Consider the following 5552-nt stretch of genomic DNA (forward strand, 5'->3'; position numbering starts at 1 on the left):
AGTGATTTTTTTGCCTTATGTCTGTTCTAGAGACATGTTACAGCTTTTTGATAAAGCTCTAATTGGTTTTCTTTTGGAAATATGTTTCAAATTCACACTGAATGCATTAATGACTGTAAAGCATGTCTGTGTGTCAAAATCGTGACTAAAATCGCAAAATTTATCAAAGAAATCGCGATTTTTTTTTGTCCATAATGCACAGCCCTAGTTAAAAGTCTGACTTTCTAACCATAGGCCACTACTGCCTCATCACATTACATCACTTTCTCATCAATGGATCCTCTGCAGTGAATGGGTGCCATCAGAATGAGAGTCCAAACAGCAGATAAAAGCATCACAATAATCCAGAAATAACCCACACACTTATTAACATGTTCTGAAGTGAAAAGCTACGTGTACAAATAGGGTTGCCAGCCGTCCCCTAAAATACGGAATCGTCCCTTATTTAAAGGTAAAATTGTGCGATTTGTCCCGTATTTTACAAAGGCCAAGGATTTTGCAGGGTGGATAATACTAATAGCAATTATAATTAAATAAATTTCATAAGAAGTATTAGAGAAGCTCATTTGCGCGTGATTGCATTTTGGCGTTTTTGTTTCCATAGCGATGGAGTCTCCAGAACGCGCGCCGTTAAGGCTCTTTGACACAGAACGCAGCATGTGTGCCTCACGTTTGAACACAAGAGGCTCTCCAGATGTAGGGCTGAATGGGAAAGTTATCAACGTGTCTGTCCAGTAACTAATGATGAACATGCAGTTTGCAGAGAAGTTCTCATTTTAGAACTAGATCTCAGTCAGAGACGGACAAAGTACACAACTACATTACTTGAGTGAAAGTACAGATACTGCTGGTCAAATATTACTCCATTAAAAGTAAAAGTTGTAAAGACAGATTTTTACTTAAGTAAAAGTACAGAAGTACTTGCTTTTAAAAGTACTTTACCAAAAGTAAATTTCCTTATTTATGTCAATGCACTGTTTTATTATTGTTGTATGTAATACTTGCAATACCTCTAAAACAACTTACAATACAGTACACCTACTGAATACACTGACTAGCTTGTAGTACCTTTGGAATAAAGAGCTTTTAGAATGTTAAAAACCTATGGGGAAAAAACAAAACAAAAAATATATAATTATTATTTAACACCCCTACACCCCCACAAAAGCAGGATGGTAGTGATCTCACACAGCTCTGGACACATCTATGTGTAGCCATTCATCCACATTTGAACAGAGTGGACGGTGAAATTGAGAGTGAAAATTGCTGTAAATAAAGAGTGAAATTGCTGTAAATACAGACTGATAAGGAAGAAAATAAAAAATCAAACCTGCTTTAAAACCCAGCATCACAACTGTAGCTGTATAACTTTACAACAGCAACACTGCTTTAACAAAAAAAAAGCAAAGCAGCAAGACTTATTTGACATCAAAACAAAAATAAAAAAATGCTATCTAATCGCTGTACTTTGATGTCACACACAGAACGGTCTGTGCAGTGCTGCTTCAGTCAAACACATTTTGCGTTTTATTAGGAGACGTACAACAGTTCTTCTGTGGCTTTATAGGTAATATTTTATAGGTAATAAAATCAGACAATATTGTGTCTAATATAAACCACAATATTAACTTCTTATTATTGAATTGTTGTAAATAAATATCACATTTGGAACTGGTCAGTGCTAAAAAAAAAATGCTGGGAAATCACTTCATGTAGCCCCAAGAATGATTACTGATAAACTGTCTGAAAAAAGAAAGTCATGTTTTAGAGAAGAAAACAAATCACCCACTGACTTTCAAAGCTGCTAACGACTTTCTACTTCGAGGATCTTGATCGAAATGTAGTGGAGTGAAAAGAACAATATTTGTCTTTCAAATGTAATGAAGTTAAAGGCATAAGTTTCCAGAAAACATTATACTCAAGTAAAGTACAGATACTCAAAAAGTGTACTTAAGTACAATACTCAAGTAAGTGTACTTAGTTACTGCCCGCCTCTGATCTCAGTTGCTCACGGTGGACTTAAAGGGATAGTTCACCCAGAAAATTATGTCATTGTTTACACACCCACAAGTTGTTCCAAACCTGTAACAATTTCTTTCTTCTGTTGAACATAAAAGAAGATATTTTGAAGAATGTGGGTAATCAAACATTTTCTGGTCCCCAATGACTCCGATAGTATATTTTTTTCCCTACTATGGAAGTTACTGGGGACCAGCCGCTGTTTAGTTACCCACATTCTTCAAAGTAGTCTATCTTCTTTTGTGTTCAACAGAAGAAAGAACTTTATGCAGGTTTAGAACAACCTGAGTAAATTATGACAGAATTTTCATTTTTGGGTGAACCATACCTTTAAAGTGACAGACACAAGTGACAGACACATCCATGATTTTAAAGGTATCGACCTATTGTTTTATTAAAATTTGGATAGTCTGCCCACATTCTTCAAAGTAGTCTATCTTCTTTTGTGTTCAACAGAAGAAAAAACTTTATGCAGGTTTAGAACTTTTATTTTTGGGTGAACCACCTTTAAAGTGACAGACACATCCATGCTTCTAAGGGTATCGGCCTATTGTTTTATTATAATTAGGATAGTCTGTTAATATAATATTCCATACATTATCAGAGCTTGGTAGACATAATTATTATATTCTTAGACATTATTAGACAGATTAATTAATAGATTATAATTAATGTTAGGCCCTATTTATTAATTTATCATTGATATTAATCATAAATATACTACATAATAAATCATCATATTTTTCATATACAATTTGGCATTTAAAATAGTGCTAAATTATTTAGATAAAAATGGAACAAATAATTACATAATAATGTATTCATAATTAATACAAAAATAGAAATTCATCCCATCCAGGTAACAGCTGCAGAACTGTAAAAAATATTTTTTGTGTCCTTGTTTCTTTTTTTTTTTTTGAATGGGTGTCCCTTATTTTGCCTCGCTGAAGGTGGAAAACCTATGTATAAATCAAATCCATCAAGGCGTTTTAACTTTGAACTGTTGCTTCTGGACAAAATATAATCCATAATAATGCTTCCTCCAGTGAAAAAGTTAATCTCCACTCACATCAAAATCCACAGACATATTTGTTTAAAACTGCTTTGGACTGTTTTCACTTGTAAACAGTTTTTTACATGCAGCTTTTCACTTCACAAAACATTAATTGAAGGACTGGAGTTGTGTGTATGTGTGTGTGTGTGTGTGTGTGTATGAACACATATTTTAGCACACATTCACACACCCACTCTCTAAAACTTGCCCGTGCAGATGTGCTGTTAAACCCTTACCACTGACAGTTAATCTATGTATCTGTTCCCCTTCCTTTTCTGAGCTCAAGGACTTATAATAAATGAACTGGTTTAAAGTAAAAAGATCCTGCGCTCCCACATGTCTTCAAGTACTTGTGTATTATCTGAACTTGTCTTGGCATGTAGCAGACTCATTGTTATTCTCTTTAGACAGCATTACCTTCCCCCAGTCTGCAGTTTCTTTGAAACCAAGGAGACAGGATGAGACATGCTTATTTATCTTTTTTATGTCAGGTGATCATCATCACTGACTTTTAACTTTAATTGTTAAATGATATTTACTTGGTTCATAACTGGTTCATGACATCTTTATGCATGTTTTAACAGGCAAGTTTGTGCTGTAAAAACATCATTTATGATAAATGGTTACCTAACAATAACAGTTGATGGTGTAAGGAGATGAAAATGGCATATGTAACATGGTTAACTGAGACAAAAATAAGTCTGTTATGCAATATGCATTTTTAAACATAATTCTTTGCAGTCTCTGTGGTCACTATGATCACATTTGCTTCAAGCAGTGGCATGATTGTTTTGATTTTTGTCTCTGTAGGTTTTCATCTCAGCAAATTAGATTCATGTACATGTTCCTCACAAAGAACCTTTAATTTAAAAAACAAAATCATTTTTACCTATTTTGTCCTGTTACTGTTCCTTCATTTTCCCCATGAAAACACTCATATGATCATATTGTCACGTGCATGGCAGTTCAGTTCGCTTTCATTTAATTTAATCGGCAATGATAAGGCATTATTAAACATTATTACACACATAATTTTGAACAACTGTCCTACACTGCAAATAAATCTTTCTTAATCAGTATTTTTCTTATTTTCCAGTAAGAATATTTTACACCATACATTTCACATCCTTAGATGCATAAACAAACATTTCTTAAAGCAAAATTATATATTAAGAGACTTGTTTTCAGATAGTATATCTTAAATAATTTTTTACACTATTAAATTAAATAATAATAGCAACAGCAATAATAATAATAATAAATAATAGTAACTTTTTTTGAAGAATGAAAACAACAACAACATTTCAAATTCTCCAAAACCCACAATATAAACAAATATAAAATGAGTAGTGACTCACCACAATGTTTCCCTCAGTGTGTTTTGGTTTTTGCTGTACATGTGCTGTATTAAGTGCCCAGGGGCTGCTCGTATTTTAATGGAGAACATGAGATTAGAAGCATTATCTCTCTGGTTTCTTCTCTCTCTATCTTTCCTTCTTCTGTACTGTGGGTTGAGTCTCCACAGACTGCCATGATGTGGGTGTTTTGTATAATACCCACAAGTGCGCAAACCCTCCCTCTACTTTCCCTCCCTTTTTGGTTTATCTTTTCCAGTTCCTGTTTGCAGAAACTGCAGCACAGTTTCTGCTTTGATATCTGCAATGAATCTTTGATACTTTTGCAGAATTCTTACATCACCCCATGCATGCATGCCATCTACAGTATGTGGGCTGTGATCCATCATAAGGCACTATATTCATGTGCATTTAACCGCATGTGCATTTCTACAGGTCTGCCAGATGGTGATCGAACATAAAACAAGCTGCGTTAACATGAACATCAGGAATCCCAGCATAAGCACTCGTTAGATAGGATCACGTCCGCCCTACATAAGGGCAGTGACAGTTAAGACGGATATGATACTTCATACCTCCCAAGGGCCGGCTTTTAATGGGCCATTCCGGCTCTCGAGTCCATTGCCATCTATTACAGCTGTGACCTCCAAAGGATGTGAATGATGTAGAGATACTCTTTCTAAAACATCTGTGTCCTTGTGCAATGATGCTTTCTTCATTCATGTTTTTCATTAGCCCACAAGTCTTTCTCATATTATATTTTGGATCAAAGAAAAGAATGACATATTAATATAAAGTCAGTATCAGCAGCTATTTCCAGCAGTGCAAATGCAGCTGCTCATATCTTTTTGATCAGTGGAGAGGTCAGAAGACATCAGTTTGTCAAAATATTTCAATAACATTTCACATCGGGAATAACATCTGACATAAAATTTTGAGATACACAATATATTGATACTGATATAAGATATATTATTTTATTGCATCAGTCAATACTGTATATTTATATTAGGGATGCACCGATACCACTTTTTCCAGTACTCGCCCGATACCGATACTTTTACTTTTGGTACTTGCCGATACCGAGTACCGATACCAATCTTTTTATTGCATTTGTAAATTTT

At 34.4% G+C, this 5552-nt stretch overlaps 1 protein-coding gene across 1 annotated transcript in view; it reads right to left on the minus strand.

The window, feature by feature from the left end:
* The window catches only part of lzts1 (leucine zipper, putative tumor suppressor 1), a 27590-nt gene extending 23007 nt beyond the window's left edge, over nucleotides 1-4583 (minus strand). The window contains exon 1 of the mRNA XM_016236939.1: nucleotides 4432-4583. The gene's annotated coding sequence lies outside the window, so the exon portion shown is untranslated. The remainder of the gene's footprint in view (nucleotides 1-4431) is intronic.
* Nucleotides 4584-5552: the final 969 nt, after the last annotated feature.

This window comes from Sinocyclocheilus grahami, unplaced genomic scaffold, assembly GCF_001515645.1.
Source record: "Sinocyclocheilus grahami isolate Dianchi unplaced genomic scaffold, SAMN03320097.WGS_v1.1 scaffold501.1, whole genome shotgun sequence".
Taxonomy (NCBI): Eukaryota; Metazoa; Chordata; class Actinopteri; order Cypriniformes; family Cyprinidae; genus Sinocyclocheilus; species Sinocyclocheilus grahami.